Genomic DNA, 13191 nt, shown 5'->3' with positions numbered 1-13191 from the left:
AAGCAAAGTCACGGTGATTGTCCTTTGTCTTCGTCCGGGAGGGCAGGCAGTACCACCAGCCTCGCCACAGGTCGGGTGAAGGTCCGGTCTTTCACCTTGATGTCAGCAGACCTGATGTGCCCGTCGGGACTGGGGTGGACTTTGGAGATGCGACCCACGAGCCAGGAAGCGCGAGGCAGCTGAGGATCTACGATCATCACCACCGAACCTTCTGTGACATCCGCGGGGGATGACTGCCATTTCTGCCGAAGCTGCAGGCTTGGAAGGTACAGCCGGATGAATCGAGACCAGAAGTGGTCAGCCAGCACCTGGGAGTGCTTCCACCTCCGGCGACTCAGGAGCTCTTCTTTAGGGTAAGCCACTTGAGGAAGTGCTCCGTCAGGCCGCCCCATCAGAAAGCAGCTGGGGGTCACCGGATCAGGATCACTGATGTCAGATGGGACATAACCTAGTGGTTTGGAGTTCAAGATGCCCTCCACCTCCACAAGGACAGTGCGGAGGACCTCTTCTTGAAGGGGTTGGGATCCTACTGTAGTGTAGAGTGCCGTCTTGACAGATCTCCCGCTCCCACACTCCCCCGAAATGAGGAGCCGCTGGTGGATTGAAGTGGAAGACAATCTTCTGAGGAGCCAGGAGCTTCTGCAGGTCAGTGGTCATGGCTGCAAAAGCTGCTTGGAGTTCCCTTTCTCCCCCACGGAAGTTGGTCCCTTGGTCTGAGTACAGCTCAGCTGGGGTTCCTCTCCTGGCAATGAACCGTCGAAGTGCCATTAGGAAGGCATCTGTATCGATGGAGGTTAGGACATCAAGGTGGACCGCTCTGATAGTAAGGCACTTAAAGATGATGCCCCACCTCTTCTCCACACGGTGCCCAATTTTGACCTCAAAGGGTCCAAAACAGTCCACGCCTGTCGAATAAAAGGCAGGTTTGTAAAGGCGGAGGCGCGCAATTGGCAGGTCAGCCATCTTGGGAACAGTTGGTCGGGCTCTCCATCTGCGGCACTCAAGACAGGTCCTTTGAAAATGCTTCACTGCTTCCCGGCCTCTCAGGATCCAATGAGTGCGCCGAATCTCCGCGAAGACCCTCTCTGGCCCTGGATGACGCAGGCGACTGTCGACATCCTGGATGAGCAGGCGGGTGACTGGATGTGCTGGATCCAAAACTACAGGATGGGAGTTGGTAAAGGCGAGATCTTCAGAGCGGCGAAGACGTCCACCTACACGGATGACCTCATTTTCGTGGTCAAACTCAGGGGATAGTGCAAGGAGACGACTGCTGCGACTGATAGATTTCTCCTGCTTAAGGAGGCGATACTCCTCAGGAAAGCTCTCCTGTTGAGCTTCTCTCAGGACGTGCATCTCTGCTCTAATATAGTCATGAGCCGATGAAGTTCCCTCGCCTTCGGCCGCCCCATGCAACTGCGTAATAGCAGCTTTCAGCAGCTGTGTCCAGGTGTCATATTTGCTAAAGTTCGAGGTGGCGGGGTCAAAGGTGGTAGAAACTCCACAAAAGGTCTCTTTACGGAGCTCAGATGAGCCTCGAGGCTCAGCCAGGGTGCCGCTTGGCTCTGGAGGCCACTGTTCTGGACCTAGGAGCAGGAAAGGAGGCCCTTGACTCCATCTGTTGGCTCTGGTCAGCTCTGGAAGGGACTTCCCACGGGTTATATCATCCGCGGGGTTCTGGGCTGAATCCACATAGCGCCAGGTGTGCGAGTGAGTTACTTCCTGGATCTCAGCCACGCGGGTGCCAACGAAGACCTTGAAGTGGCATGACTCGGACCTCAACCAGGTGAGTACAGTTGTGGAGTCAGACCACAGCACTATTCTCTTTATGTCCAAAGTGAGCTCATTTCTAAGGACACGGGAGAGATGAGCTCTGGAGAGGGCACCACACAGCTCGAGTCTAGGCATGGAGAGAATGCGTTTAGGGGCAACACGGGATGTTGCCCCTAAATGTTGCCCCAGATGTGAGCTGCCATCACCTGTCACTGTTCTCATGTAGGCCACTGCGCCATAAACCTGCTCTGACGCATCACAGAAGATGTGAATCTCTCTCTCACTAACTGACTCCGTGATGTGCTTTGGGAGATAAGGGCGAGGAAGCAGGACTTGTGCAAGGGACGGCAACTCCTCTTCCCAGGTTTTCCACTGCTGCAGTAGTTCTGGCGGAAGCTGCGGGTCATCCCATCCTCTCTGTTGATCCCAAAGGCGCCTCACCAGCATCTTGGCTCGGATGGTGTACGGTAGGATAAAGCCAAGTGGGTTGTACTGGCTTGCGAGAACCTTATAAATGTTCCGCATAGTGGGGGCGCCATAACTGATTTTGCGATGTTTGTAACCCAAAGTGTCCGTGGGGAAGTGCCAGCTAAGGCCCAGAGTTGGCTCAGAGGTGTCTGATTTGTCTTGAGTGAGCCAAAGTTCTGCACTTGTGGATCTGAGGTCTTCAGGTAGGTGGCCAATGGTGCTGGGTTCATTACTGGCCCACTGACGAAGGACAAATCCAGCAGAAGACAGGAGGGCTCTTAGCCTGTCCACTAGGTCCCGGGGTTCTTCAGGGGTTGGCACACTCTGGAGAAGGTTATCAACATAGAAGCACTGTCCCACAGAGTGACGTAGCGGATCGTCTCCTTCAGTGTGGTCCCTGGTGTGGCGCTGCAGAGCGAAGGTTGCACAGCATGGGCTGCAGGTTGTACCTAAGGGAAGGACCTGCCATTCATAAACGGCCACAGGTTCCTCAGGGTGCAGATCCCGCCACACAAACCGCAGGAGGGAATGATCCTCTGGAAGAAGGCGAATCTGGTGGAACATACCTTTAATTTCACCACTAATGGCTACGGCATGCTCTCGCAAGCGAAGGAGGACACCAAGGAGCGATGCGCTCAGGGTAGGCCCAGGTAGAAGATGTTCGTTGAGGGCTTGGCTTTGGAACTGGAACGAACAGTTAAACACAAGGTGATCTTTGCCATTGTGGCTAACAAGGTGGTGAGGGATGTACCATGACTCATCTGCTTGAGCAACCTCGGAGGGGGACACCTTAACCACCGAACCGGCCTGGACCAACTTCTCTATCTCCGCACTGTAGATCTTAGCTCGTTCCGGATCTTTCTGGAGCCTTCTCTCCACACTTCTCAAACTGGGAATGACTGCGTTAGGGCTAGCTTTAAGGTGTGGCATGTTCTGGCGGCGAAGGAGGGGGGTGGCATAGTGTTGGATGCCCTCAACTTCTACACGAACTGTCTTCTGCTCTAGCAGGCTAACTGCATAGTTATCTTCTCTTGAATGGGTAACCACCTTGCCTTCTGGCACTGGGACGACATCTACCTGCCATAACTTCTCTACATGTTTGAGTAGCTCACTCACCTGGGGAGGAATGGCGGTCGTGAAGAGGCACTGTTGTGGCAGCGAAGAGGAACCGATAAGGCTGGAGGGACCCTGCAATGTCCACCCTAACCGGGTGCGCATAGCAGCGGGACCACCCGGTGGACCAAGACGGACAGCTTCAGTTGGAGTGATGAGCTGTGGATGGTCACTGCCAATGAGAAGGAGAGGTTTGACCTTCTTGAAGGACTGGAGAGGCAGGCCTCTAAGGTGTCTGTACTTCCGCTGCAAGGACTCCACAGGGTAGCTGTGCTCGGCTAGGTTGATACGGGTGGCGGTGAAGGCGCTGCGGACCTTGTACTTCAACTTAGGTTTGCCACCAGGGGAGATCTCGAATGAGACACACGATCCATGTAGAGTTTGCACATCTTGCCTGATAGTGCGCAATGGAAGTGTCTCTGGGATGCCTTGAAGGTCAAGCTTCTGGGCAGCGGTGGGTAGCAGCATAGTCCTCTCTGACCCATCATCCAAAAACTGCGTGAGTGCTCAAAGTCTTGCCATTATGGTGAAGGATGACTGGGACAACCTTTAACAGGACTCGGCCACTCTCTGTAGGACGATCGAGGTACAGGACGCCTGTAGGATTCTCACCTTCTTGTGGGGGAGCAGACACTGGGCCATGTGTCTTTGAAGGCTTAGAATTCACGTCGTGAAGGACCTGCAGATGACGACCCTGACACAGGCTGCAGGGTTTCTTGAGGGTACACTGTGCTGCCTGATGGGAGCGAGCGCAACGCCAGCACCTCTTGTTGGTCTTTATCCAGTCTGTGAGCTGTTCGCGACTCAGCTTGATGACCTCCGGACACTGACTCAGGTGATGGGCACGGTTATCGCAGAAGGCGCAGTAGGGCTGCTGCCTCACTTTGTTTGGAGTGGTACCTAGTGACCTGGGTGAGCTCTCTGCACCGTGAAGAACCGCAACAGAGCGCTTGCTTGGTCTGACATCAGGCTTCTCTCTGGTGATCGTTGGGGTGGGCAAGCTGTCATAGTCCTGACACCAGGATTCGTACTTTAACCAGGTAGCCAGGTCGTCCAGGGTGTAAGCCTGACCAGAATGGTTGTACATGCACCGACGGAAATCAGCTCTTTGCTCTGAAGGAAGCTTACTAAGGAGTCGAGCCACATGGGAGCCACACTGGAGTTCGACCTCCCCATCAGGGCCTAAAGTCTTCAGCATGCCCACGAGCGACTGGATGTGGAGAGAGAATCGCTCGAATGCGGCTGCATCCCCTCGGCGGATGTCAGGTGAGTCCATGACAGCAGCAATTCTTCTCAGGGCAAGCTGGTGGGGCTGCCCAAGCCTGTCGTTAAGAGCATTCATGGTGTCACTGAAGGGCGTGGCAGAATGGAGATAAGCATCCGCTATCAACTTTGCTTCCTCCAGGTGTAGGTGATCTAACAGGACTTGGTACCTGAAGAGCTCTGAACTCTCCAGGGGCAATAAGTTCTCTAGCGCCATCTTTAGACGAGCAAATTCCCCAGGATCACGGCGTGTGAGCTTGGGAATGCTCAGACGAGGCCCCCTGTAGGTCAAATCTGGGGCCGCTGCTAAGCCGGGGGGTCTATACATCTGTGAGGTCAAGAAAGGAGTAGATGAGGACAGAAGTGGAGCTGGCAGTGGTTGCAATGGAGGGGGGTGTGCTCTCGGAGGCGGCGCTGGAGGGTAGGTGGTCCTTGGCTGAGGAGAAGTGAACCCTGGCTTAGATTCATGTGGGGGGATGATCTGACTCTTCTGTGCAGCCATAGACTCCCTCTTCAGATCCTGGAGCTCTTTCATCATTGTGTCGATGCGGTCCGCAACTGGACCCCGGCTGGAGACAGACTCCTCCTTGAACACAAAGGAGGAGGTGGTGGAGGCCAGTCCTCTTCCTCTTAGCAGGGGTTGGCTGGAGATGAACAGCAGGGGAACTGCTCAGTGGACTGAGCTGCAGACTCTCTGCACGGTCCAGCAGCTGCAGCAAACTAGCATGAAGGGCCTGGATAAATCAGCCAGCCCGGCTCTCATCTGGTCATGGGACTGCTGGAACAGGAACCTTTCACGTTGTATATCTTCTAACTCTGCTCTCAATGGTGTGACATGGCCGTATGAGCGGTCATCAGAGGGGTCAGACGGAGGATGGTGGGAAGAACGGGTGTCGCCTCCTGTCTCACTTTCCTCCTGGTAACCTGCACCAAGCCCGGGGAAGTCAGTCTCATAAGCTTCATAGCGGAGGGGACGACGTACATTACGCCGCGGGCGTGCACCAAGGGCTGAGAAGTTCTGAAAATCATCCATCTTGTTAGGGTAGAAGCAGCTTATATCCGGCTCGAAGGACCATTAATGTTGGGTAGATAGCTTGGACTGGGAGGACTGTAAGGTGCTAGTTCAGATTCGCAGCTACCACTCCCCGGAGTGTCGGCCAGAACACTGCTCAAGGCCCGGATGAATATTCAGGAGGGAGACAATGAAGACACTGAGGATAGTGCAGACTCTTGTATTCACTTCACACAGTTGAAGGTAACAGGGATTGTCAGAGGAGCAGGTATTGCATACAGGTTTAGGTGCGTGGGTATGTGTGTGGTGTATGTGTGTGTGGTCTCTGAAAGGAACAGAAAGGAAAATACTACATCACTAAAGTGTTCACAACAATAACTCCAGAGTACATCAACATAAACACAGGTGGGAAATAAACTAACATCCCCTTTAATACCATAGGCCATATATTACCCACGACTCACTTATAGACCCACTGAGAGAGCTAACACAGTACACAGTTATACTCAACCACACGGCAGGAGAGTTAGCTTAGCTTAGCTTAGCTAATGGGCAAGGATTTCAGTCTGTAGATGTGCAAAGCTGGTAGAGACATACCATAAAAGACTGGCAGCTGGAATTGCAGCAAAAGGTGGTTCTACAAAGTATTGACTCAGGGGGCTGAATAATTACGCACACCCCACTTTTCAGTTATTTATTTATAAAAAATGTTTGGAATCATGTATGATTTTCGTTCCACTTCTCACGTGTACACCACTTTGTATTGGTCTTTCACGTGGAATTCCAATAAGATTGATTTATATTTGTGGCTGCAATGTGACAAAATGTGGAAAAGTTTAAGGGGGCCGAATACTTTTGCAAGCCACTGTATATAGCTGACCTTAATCTTACAGAGAATGTGATGATTTGATGGATAATTAAAGTCAGTCATATATCCACAAACACAACAAGCTGAAAGTCAGTGATGCTGCTCGGTTTGCAGTCCTGAATATCACGGCACAAGCAGGATTCACTGCACTGTTAATGTTAGCTATGTTATATTGCTGCCTCTGTTCGGTGGTGTCGAGCCAAACGGACTTTAACGTGTGTTTGAACGAGCTGACGGTTCACTCGTTAAGCTGAAAGAAAGATGCTTTAATCACAGGAGTCACACATGTGTCCACTGGACCATCTGAGAACTCTTCTTGTTTAGCACTCGTAATAACACAAACACTAAATCCTCCTTCTCTTGTGCTGTTTTGTAGCAGTGTATACACCTGAGACTGTCACCTGTCTGTCTGTCCTGCACTCTCTCTCTGTTTCTTTCTCTCTGATTGTGGAATAAAAGTATGAACATGTATTTATAAGTTACACTTGTGGTTGAATCCTGCAGCTTATCACACATTTGATTTCCATGTGTGACAACTGCAAGTGTCCAGAGTGAGGACAGACTGAGGGACCCACTGCTGCACATCATCTGTGAGGCTTTGCACCCCTGATGATCCACCAGGACAAACTCAGCAGTGTGTGAGGAAGAGGAGGAGGAAGAGATAGCAGCAGCTGACAGATGGAGAGAATAGACAGACTGTTCCCTGTTTGTGAAGGACTGCTAGAAAAGTTTAACATAACTAATTATCTGTCCTGAATCAGTCTTATTAGGTAATTAGGGCTGTGTCTGTGACACGCTGGTCTGCAGTACGGGGGCCCCACAGGGAACTGTGCTGGCACCATTCCTCTTCACCCTCTACACTGCAGACTTCTCCATCAACTCCCCACGCTGCCACCTACAGAAGTTCTCTGACGACTCTGCCATAGTCGGCCTCATCACAGGTGAGGACGACTCAGAGTACAGACAGTGGACTCTGGACTTTGTGGACTGGTGTCAGCAGAACCAGCTGCTGATCAACGCCGGGAAAACCAAGGAGTTGGTGGTGGACTTCCGGAGACGCAGACCCACCACACTGACACCGGTGAACATCCAGGGAGTGGACATTGAGATAGTGGACTCTTATAGGTACCTGGGTGTTCACCTGAATAATAAACTGGACTGGAGCCACAACACTGATGCTCTTTACAGGAAGGGTCAGAGCAGACTCTACCTGCTGAGGCGGCTGAGGTCATTTGGAGTCCAGGGAGCGCTTTTAAAGACCTTCTATGACTCTGTGGTGGCATCTGTCATTTTTTACAGTGTGGTATGTTGGAGCAGCAGTTTATCGGCAGCTGAAAGGAAGAGGTTGGATAAACTCATCAGGAAGGCCAGCTCTGTTCTGGGATGCACCCTGGACCCAGTGCAGGTGGTGGGAGACAGAAGGACTCTGGCCAAAATAACATCTCTGATGGACAGAGTCTCCCACCCCATGCATGTAAATGTTGCTGAACTGCAGAGCTCCTTCAGTGACAGACTGCTGCATCCTAGATGCATGAAGGAGCGTTTCCGCAGGTCCTTCCTCCCTGCAGCTGTCAGACTGTACAATCAGAACTGCTCCCAACAAACATAGATGTTTACATCAGCACTGTAACTGCAATAAGTTAATTAACCGAGTTGCACTACAACCTGGTTTGCCTCTTATCTGTAGTTAATTTTATTTAATTTAATAACTGTACAATACTCTGTATATAGTAACCATTGTCCTTAATGTAAATATTTAAGAAAAATTGTGTATGTTTCTGTTCTGTGTCCTGTGTACTGTTTGTTTGTATATGTGTCTTTTTGCTGCTGTTACAACCAAATTTCCCCTTGTGGGACAATTAAAGGATTATTCTATTCTATTCTATTCTTCTAATGTTCAAATAATTTTATCATTCCAGTGTTTTCAGTGTGGGAGAAAGTACTCAGGGCCTTCAAGTTACACACTATGAAAGGCAGCAACAAGTTTAATGTTCAGAAACCTAAAGTATGTATCAGCAGCAGAATGGAGCTAAAAATAAATGTTTGTTTCAGTTCTATGAAGCTTTGAGTATTTTGGATTAGTAGCACTGCTGTGTTTGTTGCATCATATTGCTGTAATTGTTTATATGCTTTATATATTCTGAGGTAAGTTGATCTATAGTGTTACATCATATTCTATAAGGATGTTATGTGTTTGTATACTTTCTGCCCAGTTTGACCCATTTAGCAGAAGTCAGCCTGTTTAAGGCTCTGATATCTATTCTGTATGACTTAAAGCAGTTATGACATGGTCTGATTTTCTCACCCAATAAAGGAATATTTCATATATCAGTCTACTCTTTGTTTATCAGAAACAGTTATCACAGCTCGTACATTTTCCTTTTTTACACATGTATGTAAGCACTGAGCCAAATTTAGTAATGCCAACATATTAAACGGACAATATTTGTCTCTTATATATAATACATCTATATATACACTGTCAAAGATACTTGTCTTTGAGTGAAGATTTAAGGTGATAGGAAATATAAATAACTGCAACTTGAATCTTTGACCCAGAGTTCAAGCTCACTGCTGTAATATACATATATATACATACATATATATGTATGTATATATATGTATGTATATATATATATATATATATATATATATATATATATATATATATATATGTATGTATATATATATACATATATATATATATATGTATGTATATATATGTATGTATATATATATATATATGTATGTATATATATATATGTATGTATATATATATATCTATCTATCTATATATATATATATATATATATATATATATATATATATATATATATATATATATATATGACAACACCCATCTCGCCCCTGCGGGCGGTTTATCCTTCAAGCTCGGGTCCTCTACCAGAGGCCTGGGAGCTTGAGGGTCCTGCGCAGTATCTTAGCTGTTCCCAGGACTGCGCTCTTCTGGACAGAGATCTCCGATGTTGTTCCCGGGATCTGCTGGAGCCACTTGCCTAGCTTGGGAGTCACCGCACCTAGTGCTCCGATTACCACGGGGACCACCGTTACCTTCACCCTCCACATGCTCTCGAGCTCTTCTCTGAGCCCTTGGTATTTCTCCAGCTTCTCGTGTTCCTTCTTCCTGATATTGCTGTCATTCGGAACCGCTACATCGATCACTACGGCCGTCTTCTTCTGTTTGTCTACCACCACTATGTCCGGTTGGTTAGCCACCACCATTTTGTCCGTCTGTATCTGGAAGTCCCACAGGATCTTAGCTCGGTCATTCTCCACCACCCTTAGGGGCGTCTCCCATTTTGACCTCGGGACTTCCAGGTTATACTCAGCACAGATGTTCCTGTACACTATGCCGGCCACTTGGTTATGGCGTTCCATGTATCCCTTGCCTGCTAGCATCTTGCACCCTGCTGTTATGTGCTGGATTGTCTCTGGGGCATCTTTACACAGCCTGCACCTGGGGTCTTGCCTGATGTGATAGACCCCAGCCTCTATGGATCTTGTGCTCAGTGCTTGTTCCTGTGCTGCCATGATTAGTGCCTCTGTGCTGTCTTCCAGTCCAGCTTTGTCCAGCCACTGGTAGGATTTCTGGATATCAGCCACCCCCTCTATCTGCCGGTGGTACATACCGTGCAGGGGCCTGTCCTTCCATGATGGTTCCTCGTCTCCCTCCTCTTTCTTGGGTTTCTGCTGCCTGAGGTATTCACTGAGCACGCTGTCAGTTGGGGCCATCTTCCCAATGTATTCTTGGACGTTCGTTGTCTCAACCTGGACTGTGGTGCTGACACTCACCAGTCCCCGGCCTCCTTCCTTCCGCTTAGCGTACAGCCTCAGGGTGCTGGACTTGGGGTGAAACCCTCCATGCATGGTCAGGAGCTTTCTTGTCTTTATGTCAGTGGCTTCTATCTCCTCCTTTGGCCAGCCTATTACCCCAGCAGGGTACCTGATCACGGGCAGGGCGTAGGTGTTGATGGCCCGGATCTTGTTCTTACCGTTCAGCTGACTCCTCAGGACTTGCCTGACCCTCTGCAGGTACTTGGTGGTTGCAGCTTTCCTAGCTGCCTCTTCCCATTCGCCTGCGGGATCCCCAGGTAGTTGTAACTGTCCTCTATGTCTGCAATGTTGCCTTCTGGTAGTTCAATCCCCTCAGTTCTGACTACCTTCCCTCTCTTTGTTACCATCCGACTACACTTCTCCAGCCCGAATGACATCCCGATGTCATTGCTGTATAGCCTGGTAGTGTGGATCAGTGAATCGATGTCTCGTTCACTCTTGGCATACAGCTTGATGTCATCCATGTACAGGAGGTGGCTGACAATCGCTCTGTTTCGTAGTAGGTATCCGTAGCCAGTCTTGTTAATGATCTCACTGAGGGGGTTCAGGCCTATGCAGAACAGCAGTGGGGACAGAGCATCTCCTTGGTAGATCCCGCACTTGATGGTGACTTGTGCTATGGGCTTGGAGTTGGCCTCTAGTGTTGTCCGCCACATCCCCATTGAGTTCCTGATGAAAGCTCTTAGGGTCCTGTTGATCTTGTACAATTCTAGGCATTCCAGGATCCAGCTGTGGGGCATTGAGTCATAGGCCTTCTTGTAATCAGTCCAGGCTGTGCACAGGTTGGTCAGTCTGGTCTTGCAGTCTCGGCTGACTGTTCTGTCTACCAGTAGCTGGTGTTTCCCCAGAAAGGGATTCTTGCCAATCCCTTTCTGTGCCCCGCTCATGTATTGACCCATGTGCTTGTTCATCTTAGCCGATATGATGCCTGACAGGAGCTTCCATGTAGTACTGAGGCAGGTTATTGGTCGGTAGTTGGATGGGACCGGTCCCTTCTTGGGGTCCTTGGGGATCAGGACCAGCTGATCGAAGGTCGGACGGTCCGTCCGACCTTCGGACGGTGTCTCTGAGTTAACTCGTTAACTAGCAGCTGGTTCATTTGTGCTGCCAGACGCTCGTGGAGTGCAGTCAGCTTCTTCAGCCAGTAGGCGTGAACCATGTCGGGCCCTGGTGCTGTCCAACTCTTCATACTGGAGACCCTTTCTTGGATGTCTGCCACTGTGATGGTTACTGGACCCTGTTCAGGAAGGTCGCTATGGTCTGCCCTCAGATCCACTAGCCACTGAGCATTGCCGTTATGGGTTGCGTCCTTCTCCCATATGCTCTTCCAGTATTGCTCCGTCTCCAGCCTTGGTGGTGCTGTTCTCTTATTGTTCCCTTGGAACAATAAGAGAACTGAGAGTACACTGAGAGTACACCTTTGCTGAGAGTACACCTTTGCTGGTAATGTGGAGAACAGCTGGTTTATTCACCTGCCTTCTATCTCTCTGGTGTGCAAAGTTTTTACAATTTCTGCGACTTTTCAGTTTTTTCAGCTAGTTCCAGCAGACAGCTTCAGCTTTACAGCATCCACACAGCATTTTGCAGGAAATGCAAATTTTTCTAGTTTCATTTAACTTTGCAAACTACCTGTCAGAGTTTTACCCCTGATACTTCCGGATAAACAGAAACTCACTCAGGAATGAGGTCACACAGAGTTCTCACTCGCGAGAGGGAAGCAGTTGTCTCCAACCCACAGGTTGTTTTTATTGGTTACACACATGAATATTTATAAAGCTTGTTGCTGTATTACCTATGAGAAATTACTATATCTGGTTACAAAGTGTGATTGTGCTGTGCAAGCATGGTTATACAATGTGTGGTTATATGATGGGACTGCAGCTCTCCCAGGATGTTGTCGGTATCTCGTCCCAGCCAGGTGGCTTCCTTCATTGAGTAGAATCTGTTCTTCTCAAGGCTGCTTGTTCCCCTAATGAAGGTCGTGCACGTACTCATATGCGTGGGTTACATAGAGAGCAAACAGAAGCATTCTAGCTTTTTAAATGGCAACCTACAACACATACATTAAACTTAACACTACCGTTTCTCCAGTCAGGGTCATGGTGAAAGTTATTATTTCATGTGACTGCACACTGCCCTTAGTAAGCAGTACAGCAGAAGTTTCAGTTCAGTTTTGTCTTCATCTTTTTATTTCACAATATGTGGTTACAGCACAATTTACCCAAATGTGCACTTCTCATTTTCTGTCACGGTGCTTTTACAACCAGGAGAATCAAAGTCTGCCTTTCTGATGTTGCTTTATTGATCAGAGAATAGTAAAGGATTGCCTCTATTTTAATTTGCTTTCTTGGTGGAGCAGGGAGGAGCCCCGAGCTTAACAACTTCTATGCTCGTTTTGATGCAGACAACAGAGAGCAGATCCTCTACCCTCAGAAGGACAGCGAGGCTGTAACTTTAACTCTGAAAACAGAAGCTGTGAGATGGACTTTCAAAAAGGTCAATCCTCACAAAGCTCCAGGACCGGACGGCATCCCAGGCCGGCTACTCAGAGTGTGTGCAGACGAGCTGGCAGAGGTGTTCACCAACATCTTCAACCTCTCCCTGAGGCAGTCAGTGGTCCCCACGTCCCTTAAAGCATCCACCATCATTCCCGTTCCCAAAAAATCAGTGGTCTCCTGTCTGAATGACTACTGTCCTGTTGCACTGACATCCGTCATCATGAAGTGCCTCGAGCGGCTGGTCAAAGGTCACATCTGCTCCTCCCTCCCTGACACACTGGACCCTCTTCAGTTTGCCTATCGGACAAACAGAGCCACAGAGGATGCCATCGCCCTGGCAA

Source organism: Pelmatolapia mariae, linkage group LG2 (genome assembly GCF_036321145.2).
Source record: "Pelmatolapia mariae isolate MD_Pm_ZW linkage group LG2, Pm_UMD_F_2, whole genome shotgun sequence".
Classification (NCBI taxonomy): domain Eukaryota; kingdom Metazoa; phylum Chordata; class Actinopteri; order Cichliformes; family Cichlidae; genus Pelmatolapia; species Pelmatolapia mariae.
The sequence above is the reverse complement of the archived record's forward strand: the minus strand, read 5'-3'. Positions refer to the sequence as shown.